Here is a 12,428-nt window from a genome sequence, read left to right on the forward strand (position 1 = left end):
GTACAAAATAGACTTCGTGGCTTACTGGGGGATGCTCTCTTCCCTACAACCTCTCTCCCACAGAAGAGACGTTGCGAGTGTGTTTTTGTTTTATCGTTATTTCCATAGCAAGTGCTCGTCCGAACTCCAAACTCTGGTCCCCCCTCGCCAATCCTTCATGATAAACACCCGTCTAGCTAAAACCACTGTCAGTAATTTCCCCCACTCTTTATCTGTGCCTTAATCAAAACGTAGATTCCATGAACATAGCTTTTTTTTCTGAAAGTGCACGCCTGTGGAAATCTCTTCCGTTTACCTGTTTCCCACCTGACTACAACTTGGACGTCTTCAAGTCCAACATAAACAAATTCCTGATTAATCGCCCTCTTAAGTAAGACACCTTATCAAATCTCCAATACCAATTATTACTACGATATTATCTCATTGATTATTGTACACAAAATAACTCTTATCTCCGAGTGGCTTCCGGGCATTGATAAGTGGTGATCCCCATGTAAAAAAATAAAATAAAACAAAAAAATAACTGCAATGACCAAATGAAGAAATCAGCATAACTTTTATTGTTTTTGTTTTATTCCTGTGCAGTCCTATACTTTTTTCTTTCGCAATCCGTAACGAGAAATATTTTACTTTATTTAGTTGCTCTTCAGAGACGATCAGATTTTCAACATATTCCGACAAAGGAGTAATTGAAAAGATGACAATCAAAGAATGGCAAATCAAAAGCACAAAAACATTACTTAAAAGATGACAAAGAAAAAATCTTCCCTTAGAAAAAATAACAAAAGATAAACAATATATATGTATATATATATATATATTTGTCCTGTTTCGTTGTATCACAACTCATCAGTACCGCTAGATTAGCACCTCCCCAAGCCGAGGATTGAACCTAGAACCATAGCGTTGACAGCCAACAGTTCTACCAATCATTTGTCAACTACTTTTACAGTCTCTAATCGCTTGTTTATAAACAAATAAACAAACAATGAGCGGCGCATTTTTTCAGGTGAGATTATTTACGACAGTGCTCTACCCAAAGAGGGGGGGGGGCTTAAAACATTTGTAGTCATCGACATACAGTCCTGTTTCGTTGTATCACAACTCATCAGTGCCGCTAGACTAGCATCTCTCCCAAGCCGAGTGTTGAATCTAGAACTATCGCGTTGACTGTCAACAGTTCTACCTATCAACCCACGGGAGCGGCGCCCGTAAATTATCTCGCCAAATGTCTATTCAAACAAACATTTGTCCACTACTTTTACAGTGCTCTAACCGCTTGTTTAAAAACAAACAAACAATGAGCGTATTCCAATAGTTTTCCTGATACAATTACTAATTCCGTACTAAATTCCCGATTTCGATACAATTACCGATTCTCTAAATATTTAACTGTAGAGATGTTATTTCCTCCGATTTCCGTAAAAAAACACATTTTCAATAAGTAGATATTTTTGCAAACGTAAAATTACACTTATGGAGGATGATCTATAGATTTTAGTTGTATTCGTATTTTAACACCAAAATGAAGAAAAAGAAATTCACGAACCGGACTTTCGACCCTGATGAGGCTATGTATTAGCGAAATATAGGACTTACAAAAAAAAAGCAACAAAAATGATTTTATCATTATATTCGACACTTCAAAGTTTTCAAAAATGTCTCCATTACATTTTACCTTAACCTTAATTCTTTTTTATGTATTTGTTGTAATGGTCATTCTGAATTTTTTCTTGTTGCAATGATTTTTAATATATTTTTTATTATTTTGTATTTTTGTAATCGTAAACACAATTTGTTTGCTGTTATGATTCTGAATAGTTTTTGTGAATTTTTTAATTGAAAATCAATGTTGTAAAATTTTAAAGTCATTGGTTTGTTTTTATAATGGTCATTAATACATTGAATTTATTATAATTAATATGTATACATTTTGTTTGCTTCTTGTGGTGATAATCAATAAATTTGGAGAAAAAAACTTTGAAATAATTCATCAACATAATTTCGCTTCGCCTTTGGCCTCAAAATCGGCAGTTTCTCGATATCATTTGCTAAGCTTATTTCCGGGATATTTCACATCATGCATACGGCCAGGATTCGTTGAATGAAAATAACTAAAATGACTTAGGTAAGTGAGCAATTAAATTTTTTTTACAAAGGAATTACCACTTATCAAGGCCAAGAAGTCATTCGAGGATAAAAGTTAAAGAGTGAACAGTAGTCAAAAGGGACAATATCATAGTAATCGTTAGAAGTGTAAATTTGGTAAATTGGATTACTTAAAGAGAACGACTAGTCAAGAATTTGTTTACGTTGGACTTGAATACGCCCATATTGTAGTCGCCTGGAAAGCAGGTAAACGGAAGAGTGTTCCAAAGGTGTGCAGTTCTAAGAAAGAAACTTTGTTCAAGGAATCCACGTTTAGGTTTAGGCACAGATAAAGAGTGGGAAGAAAATTATTTATAGTGGTTTCAGCTAGACGCATGTTTCTCGTGAATGTTTGGCAAGGCGGGACAATAGCTCAGAAAAGGGCATCCCCCACTATGCTACGAAGTCTATTTTGAACTCTGTCACAAAGCAGGACAAGGTCTTCCTAGCAGTTGCTGTCCAGATGTGGCAACAATACTCCATCCTTTGACGTACCTGGCTTTTATATAGGTAGAGAATTGCATCAGCAGGAAGATCTCTACTGGGTCGATAGAAGAATCTCATCATTTTTCCAGCGACATTAGTAATGAATTTGATGTACGTGTTCCATTACAGAACAAAAGTAAAGATCAAGACCAGAAGTTTGTTAAAACGTGGAGCCTCCCCAAGACGAGAACCATTCATTTCAATTGATGTTAGATGGGAATCAGAACGTTGATGATGTAAAGATAGAAGCTTGGTTTTAAATTCATTAAAAGTAACCAGCCACTGTTTCCACCATTGCACCACACGTTTAAGATCAGAGGAGAGAGAATAAGAGAGAACTTGGTCGTTTACGACCTTTGATGTGCTGCCATAGATGGAAGTATTGTCAGCATAAATGTCTATGAATGATCTAAGGATGTGATTTGGAAGATCATTAATGTAGATGAGGAAGAGAGTTGGACCCAGAATGGACCTCTGAGAGACTCCAGCATTAATAGTATGAGCTTCTGATTTCTGCCCATCAACCACTACTCTTATGAACCTATCAGAGAGAAATGATTTAATAAATTCGTGTAATTTGACAATCAGTGCAATTAACTTAGTTCACGTCGCATTTTATTCCTCATTTTTTGTGTTACTTTAAGCGATTTTGGCATTTAAAGACACCAATTACGCACAATATTTATGAATTGAACTTCAAATTATTTCCGCACCCAACTTGATAGAAAGATCTGGTTCTAAGCCATTGCTGACTCTTTCAGACGTAAAGAGAAAGAAAGAAGTGGCATTGAAAACTGAGAACTTCTGTTTTTGTTCGCCATTTAATGGTGATCGCGAAAATACAGATTTTATTAATAAAAATTATTAAATAACATGTGTTATAAACATTAGAACATGGCGGCTATGCAGAAAATTACATTATAATGAGTTTGACATAAAGTGTGTATTTTTTTGAGGTGAGAGAGCGTATGATGTATCGAGTGTTAATAATTCCGTACTCACACTCCAAATTCTAACGAAATAATATAAAAAAAACACGGTGACTAGAAATTTAGTCTAAATCGATGCCTCCGTTCAGTCTCAAGAGATAAAGGATACTCTCTGTAAAGGTAGCTGCGTGTGTAATTGTGAGACAAGAATTTCGCAATCCACAACCACACCTCACGAGTCAACACTTCTTCAGTCCAGTAGCAAGGAGAAGAAGTGCTAGATGGCTGGAAACAACGCCGAGATAAGCGGAGGGCATATATAGCACCTGAAATAACCAAATGGTGACCCATTTTAATAATACCCAGGCTAAACGTTGATTAAGTTTGTTGATTTCATGGGAATCAATTTGTCAATATGGTTATGCCGTATTAGTCTAAATATGTCTCTGCTAAACGAATACTATGAAACTATTTTACGGTGGAGAACAAATATCTTGATCTTTTGGCTTGGAGCAAAATGCAGTATCTCTTCTACATCGACAGCAGCTTTTTGTTCTCGGTCAATGAAGGAGAAACTTTCTAGGCGCAGGTAATTTTTAACTTTGCTCAAAACTAGAGTACATCTGTTTGGGAATATGGATTTTCTCCACATTTAAAACCGATTTGTGTTTAACTCTGGCCTCGTCGGAAGGCAAATGAATAGAAACATGTATTTTAAAAATTAAAAATAATATCATCACGAAAGCGAAAATTGTTTCTTTTTGCAAATCATACTTTGATCTTATAATCCAACCGCTCCCTGCCCGATCCCCCTTTTTTGTGTGCGTGGATATGACACCACCCAAAATAAGCGAGGAGAATTAAGGAGGATGGAAAGACCGAGGAAAGAGAGCACTAGCCAGACATCCGTTGGATGAGTGCAAAGATTACTAGGACCTTGGACAGGCTTATTTCAACCCAAATTAAAGTGAAGACCAATGGTCGCTATCAACGGTAAACAATCAATCGTAAGCGGCTGTTGCGATAACGTAAATTTTCCTGCAAAGTTTATCGAAAGTGGTGGAGAATCATGGAAATCTAATGAGATCTGCCACTCAGACTCCAGATAACACCACAAGTTGTTCTCAAAAGAAATCTTTGAAGATGTCTTGTTTGATTACTCCTATTGAGTAAAATGATAATAAAAAACAAATCTGAATTCTTTTCGATATTAATTTATTTGCTTTCCAACTGTGAACGCGTGAGATCAATTCAAAGAGAAATTCCAGCTTTTCCAATAATCTGACGTGGATCTTTGCAACATAAATATTCATGAAGATTCGAAAATTTTATTCAATTCTTTCTTCATCGCATTTCTTCATTCAGATTGCCTGATACCTTTTAGACAATTCATTCACGTAAGCGTGATCTATAGGAGTCATTTCGGCATAAAATAATGATTTATTCAGCTGTTCGAAAGAAATGCAGTCGATCATTTTTTGTAAATCTCCATAGTGTATAACTCATTAATTTACCGATCAACTGACGAATTTTAAAAGAAAAAAAATCATTGCATCTCCCTATGTATAAAGTTAACTGGGATCAATATAGTATATATGCTGGATCAGACTGTTTTAAAATATCGTGTATCTGACTTAAAATGCGCAAAATTGTTGTTACTGATTATGTTTTTTCTTTTTTTCAGAAAATTCAATAATGTTCTGCAAATCCAAATACAAAACAACCAAACTAAATATTATGAATAAATGGATTCAAACAACTTAAAAATCTAAAAATAACAAATTATGCTCACAAAATTACTGTCGTCGACATATAATAATCCGAAAAGGGCTGAGATGTCGTAAAACCAAACAACCAAACTGTTGCGGATACCTACCTACGTATGAACTCTTCCACATCGTATCAATACTACAAAGCGAGGGAGTGTGGCCGCAGACTAAGTGAGCCAGTGCGAATGCGAGAGAAAGTACTCTTACAACCTGGTTATCCATGTATTACGTTTTCTCACAAATATAATAATCTTTGGCTTGATATCCCCGCCCGTGGTTTTCTTTAACCATCGACCATAACAACTGACGAACGAGGATTCGAGAACCCACGACAAAAACCCACATTTAAAACGTCCAAATCTTCCACATAACATTGGCAAAAATAATTGTACAAAAAACAAAAAAACAAAACAAAACAAAAAAAAAACAATCGAATATCGGATATATTAGAAAAAGAATAAAAACTTAAAACCATTAATTTGAAAATATTTACTGAAAATTGCTGCTACTTTGTTGCTATAACCAAAGCATTGCATTATCCTTTGACCATGCAACAGTAATTTTTGTCTTGTCTTTAAAACTAAAGAATAAGAAGGAACTTCTAAATTGTCAAATGACATTTTAAATAATTAGATAATTTTAAAGAGTAGGATATTTTTTTTTCTTTTTTCTTTATTTAAACAAATTTTCTTTTGTCTAAATTCCGTGTTATTTTTGTAAGAATGGCGTATCTGAAGGCATTATGGAGGATTTTAAAGCAGTTATTTTCCAGATGGTAAGAACACAACTCGATAACATAAGAACATGTGCTTCTTAAACAACAATAACAGAAACGTTATAGCAACAACAAATGTTGGAAGAAAAATTATTTCTTCAACAAAAATAAGAAAAACAAAAATGGCAACAAAAAGAACAAAAAGAACTTTTCTTTCATTTACAAAAAACAGGAATAATTAAAACATTGAGAAAAAAAATGAACTTAATGAAAATAACACTGCATTTTCTCCATAACATAATTTGCAATTCTTTACAGACATTCACTTATCTTATAGACGAAAATAAATTATTTTTAGCTTTTTATAGAGGATATTAATATTCTTTTTACGATAGACGGTGAACATTTGAAGATTGGTTGGACGCGAAAAAAGTTTCGCCTAATTTTAAGAAAACGGGGGACAGCAGAACATAATAAGTTTAACAAAGCGAATTAAAATTCTCTGAAGCAATCAGACTTTTGCTTGAGTTTTTTAAACCCTAGTACAACAATTTTCCCCCAAAGATGGAAGCGTTACAACCTGTCAAAACAAGATGATGAGGATTGTTTTAGATTCGTGTCAATAATCATTTAGACAATATTCGATTGGCATAATTGTCAGCCGACAACTTCAAATGCGTAATATTCGTCCAAGGACTCCCCCCCTCCTGAAAATCTAAAAAAGCAAATAAAAAATAACAACAAAAAGAACAAACAAACTCAGAATTAAGACGGAAAATTCAATCAAAATTAGAAAATGAACTAGATCTCATGCTGCAAAAACTGGCCAACGGTTACCTGCAAGTAATCAGTGTTTCCAAAACTATCTCGGAATCTGATGTATCATATGTTAGAAGAATTAAGTACGAACCAAATAATTACTCCTCGACATAGGTAGAGAAAGCATAGAGTATTCTATTCACAAATCGACCCTTTCAGAAACAAAAAGTATGTCCAAATGTAACAATTCTCGTAACATTGCCCAGAAAGCGGCGTACTGTAGAAAGAAAAGCAACAATAACAGTAGAGTAAGACAATAAGAATTTGGTACAAACATGTTTGGCACAATTTGGTACAAAATCTCATTAGACATTGGTACAATGTTATTATTATGTTTTCATTAGACATAGAAATCTCTAATGAGACATTGGTCCAGTTTGGTACAAACAGAATTTGGCACAAGCATGTTTTCCAGCAGCCTGTAGTGTCCAGTAAAACAAGCGGCATATTGTAGAAACAAAAATAACAATAACAGTAAAGTCAGACAATCAGAATCAAATGAAAAAAAGTAAATAAGAATCTACGATATCATATAATAGTCAACCAAATAAATGAAATAGTTGCACATTGAAAAAGACAGATGAACAGCTCGTTCTGAAAAGAAGACGAAATACAAATTTGCAGATTAGTTAACGCTACCCATACCATACCCATATCATACCCATACCCATACCATACCCATATCATGCCCATATTTTGCCCATACCATACCATACCCATACCATACCCATATCATGGCCATACCATACCCATACCTATACCATACCATATCATACCCATATCATACCCATACCATACCCATACCATACCATACCATACCCATACCATACCCATACCATACCGATATCATACCCATACCATACCCATATCATACCATACCCATATCATACCATACCCATATCATACCCATACCCATACGATGCCCATACCATACCCATATCATACCATACCCATACCATACCCATATCATACCCATATAATACCCATACCATACCATACCCATACCATACCCATATCATACCCATACCCATATCATACCCATATCATACCCATACCATACCCATACCATACCATACCCATATCATACCCATATCATACCCATATCATACCCATACCATACCATACCCATACCATACCCATATCATACCCATATCATGCCCATACCATACCCATACCATACCATACCATACCCATATCATACCCATATCATTCCCATATCATGCCCATACCATACCCATACCATACCACACCTATACTATACCCATATCATGCCCATGTCATACCCATACCCATATCATACCCATACCATACCCATACCATACCCATACCATACCCATACCAGTAAATAGAATCATAAAGAATTAAAATAGTTTTCTTCCATAAAAATTATGAATTATTATTTGGAAATTATTCCATGGAGCGGTTTAATTTGTGACCAAAAATCAACAATTTTTTTTGCCAATAGATTGTAAATAGGACATTTAAGTTCCAAGGCTTGAAAGACGAATGAAAAGAAAACAATTCATATTAATTTTTCTCAGTAGGGCTAGGAAAATATGTCAAGGAAATATCCAGATTAGAGCATAAAGGAAAGTATTAAAGAAAAGAAGAAAAGAAACAGCCCATTTGGCTCAGTAAAAAATAAATAAATGAAAAAGCTAGACCGAAAATAGAAAATGCCAGTATACTATCCAAAGTAAGTTCCTACGAATGGGCTGTCTCAACTATATATATAAAAAAAAAGTCCAACTAAACTTACGTTGATGCGGATCTTTAAACGAGCCTTAATGCACCTCTAAAAGATTACCATCAGCCCATCAACACCAGTAGAGGGGTATTTAATAATCTGAATGGTGGAATATTTTTCCAAAGTGAAATTAAGCGATACTTATTTTCAGATCTCCGTTGAGAAGGAGTGCAAAAAATTCTATATATAAATGGATTTATACATGTTTGATGTGTTGGCATTCTGGGTTAAAGCTGCACCTGCAATATTTCAGTAAGCTATAAATACAATGCTGGTCAATGTGGACATTCCGTGTGCCTACCTAAGGTTATATTGCAATAGCAAACATATCTATCGAGGAACATCGCAAACAGATATACGAGGTTTTTGAGATAATACATAATTTGCGACCTTTTTATGAAAGAACCAAGGTTCCTCGTGCATACCAAAGACGAGAACGGAAAGCGACCTGATTTAGAGCGAGTAAAAGCTATAAAAATATGCCTTTCACAAGATAAGTCATCAAATCCCAAACCTTTTTTGAAATAGTCAACTACTATTAAGTATTTATAACAAATATGAATGAACTACGCGCGTGTTTGAATGAATTGCTGAAAAAAGATAATAATAAAATAAAAAACGGATAACTGACTGCCATTCAGCTTTAAAAAAAACTTCCAAAATTACACTAAAATCAGAATTATTTCTGACTCAATTCAACAAACCGTGAGATACAATTGTCGTCTGCGATGCGAATTCGTATGTTATCAGAACGTGCATATTACATCTTATGTCAAATGGAGCAAAATAAAAAACAAACAAACACTGCAAACGTTTCGCGAATGTAACTTACCACAGAAAAAGACAAATTGAAAAAGAAGTTCACAGTATAATTTTCTACGATAACAAAATTTGATAGATATCTGAATTGAAGGTTTGTTGGTAGGTTGTTTTTGCTTTACGGTATATCAAATCTTTTCAGGTTATTTAATGCCGAATCCAGAAGAACAATTTTTTAATAGAGTATATTTTTTTAAAAGTCGGTTTCTATTTAACCCATAGTTGGGACCCTAGTCCGGATCAGAGTGGACCTGGGAGCAATGGAAATTAAAGGGTGGCTTTACACTCCCCAAAGCCAGCAAGCTGGGGCCTCATCATCGGATTTAGTTTAAGGTCATATCCAGGACCATTGAAGGTTTTAAAGTCTTATCATAAGTCCTTTCTAACAATATGTGGCTAAAATATAGAATTAAACTTTATACGTCAGATGGACATTTGAAACTGTGTACCATCCTGTTCAACTATAATTTTAAATTAGATTATTTACCAACTAATAGAATTGGCCATGCAGATGGTCTATCCAGACCAATCGCTAATCAAAGGCAAGCACCAGAAGACTAAGTTGTAGAAGCTCTTCGTTTAGACTGTGAAATAATGTCAATATTAGCGAATACCATTGGGGATCTACCTGATACATTGTCGGGAATAAACAGTGTCTTATTATACAGCGAACGTGATTTCAAAATATTACAAAAGCGAATCTTAAAAGATTTCCACACAGGACACTCCGAAAAAACCGTATTAAGAGTCTCATGTAAAGTTATGTCTACCAATTTGTGATGGGTGGGGATGTTATAGAAATCATTAACGCATGCAGAATTTCAACCTACAAACGGATCATAAACTCTTACTAACAGTATTTTAACGAACAACCAGTTTATAGGACGAATACAATTTTGAGATGAAGTAACATCCTTTGCAATAATAATTTTTAAATTGGAGTATTTACCAACTAATAAAATTAGCCATACAGATAGTCTATCCAGACTAATCCCTAATCAAAGTAAACAACTAGAAGATTCAGTTTTAGCAGATCTTTGGCCAAATTGTGAAATAAAGCCAATAATTGCGAATACTGTTCAGGATTTATCTGTAATATTGTCGGGAATAAAAAATGAAGCCCTTGAAGACAGTTCTATTTGCGAGATAAAATCGTAACAAATGTAATAGCATTTCAGAGAAGTCTACTAACTATACAACAGCGTCTTACACATAGAACGAGTCGAGATATAGAAAACTTACAAAGACTCAAAGAACACCTGCCGACAGAGCATTACAGAAGTTCTTACAAGTCTCTCGTATAACTCCGAACCCAAATACACTATTAACTGCATGAGAAGTGTGATTAGTGTTCGACAAATGAATTCCCAAATATTAAAAAATAAGTAAGGCCGAAAAGTGCATATAAAACGATTTCGTTCGAGTCAGAAAATATTTTTACAAGTTTTCAAAAAAATATACTGTACTCAATGGCGGACACGACGAGTAGGAGTATTACCGTGATGGTGTATATAATCTAAGGTTAAAGACATACTCATAAGAGACATATTAACAACATAAAAAATAGCATGGAATAAATCCTATCAAAACACAGGATTAAATGGAAGAACCCATTGAGACCATCTATGATACGTTTGACCTCGACCCACCTCTCAACATACGATAGAACTACGAATCTAGTTTTTTCCACAAAATCACTTCCACTTAAGATGTTGTCAACTTCACTTGGTCCCTCCCGTAATCCCCGATGTCTTTCTAGAAATAATTCTGACTAGAAAAATATCGGAGAAACCTATGCCAACAATAGAATATTCGGATTCATACAGTATGATGCTGGTTTAAAATGTTTTTTGTTAAAAGAAAATAATTTTGCCTTAATGACATTTAATATTACTATCCATTTATGCCCAATTTCCACGAGAGACTGGATGTCATTTTCTAAGAACTCGAACGTTACCTTAGATATGTGTGTATTAGTTTTGCCCACATTTTGAAAATTGTGCATAGTTTCGTCCGATATTGGTATCTCGGACACAATTGCATTATAAATTTGGAATAATATCAGTTCAAGAATACCCGCATTAAAGCCAACATTTATCTTTCTTTTAGTTAATATTCATTAAGAATTAATTTTGAAAAGACCTTTATGCCAGATCTCGTTAAAAGCTTTGCGATATATAAAGCACTGTTCTGTTGCCTTGTCAAGGTTATAGTATATGCATTCTGAAATGACTGTTTGCATATCCGCATCAGGAGGGGCTTGTCAAAATCCATATTATTTGTCAGAAAGAAGTTTGGCATTAGCGAGATGATTGACAATCGCTAGTAGAATTAATGCTTTTAATATTTCAGCGAAAATCGGAAGGTAACTGATGAGGCGATGATTTTGCGGGTCAGTTCTTTCCTATGCGTTCTTCAAGACTAATAACACAAAGGTAATTTTCCAGCCATCGAGGAAGAAAGATTCGTTAAAAAGTTAGCAAAGAGTAGGGGTCAGCCCAGAAGAGCATTTCTTTATGACTATAGCAGGAATAATATAAGTACAGCACTTAGAGAAAATACGCTTTCAGAGTAGAAATCCCCCCCCCATACCGTTAGATATCTCGACATTAATGCTTTTACATATAAATAAAACGTCTGGAGATATTTTTTACCGGCCCAGTGAAGACATTACTCGTAGAGGCCAGTATATATACGGTGAATTATATTTAGAATGGAAGAATAACCATTGAAATAAATTAATAAGCAAAGTTGAAAAGTTCATGAAAATAATACAAAATAAATTGAGTTGGATTACTTAAATATTTGAAGAAAATTCTCACACAGAGAAATTAAAAAGCCCTAATCTTAAATGAGGTAAAACATAAAGATTCTGGTTTTATTTATTGCCGGTACTGATTTATTGCTCGGGGACGGCTCGGACATTTCCCACCTGTTCCGTACATCGCAATCAGAATAGATGCGGGACGATGTCGATTATGGACTGGAAAAATATC

The sequence above is a fragment of the Euprymna scolopes genome, chromosome 20, assembly GCF_053919585.1.
Source record: "Euprymna scolopes isolate OS-2025 chromosome 20, ASM5391958v1, whole genome shotgun sequence".
Classification (NCBI taxonomy): domain Eukaryota; kingdom Metazoa; phylum Mollusca; class Cephalopoda; order Sepiida; family Sepiolidae; genus Euprymna; species Euprymna scolopes.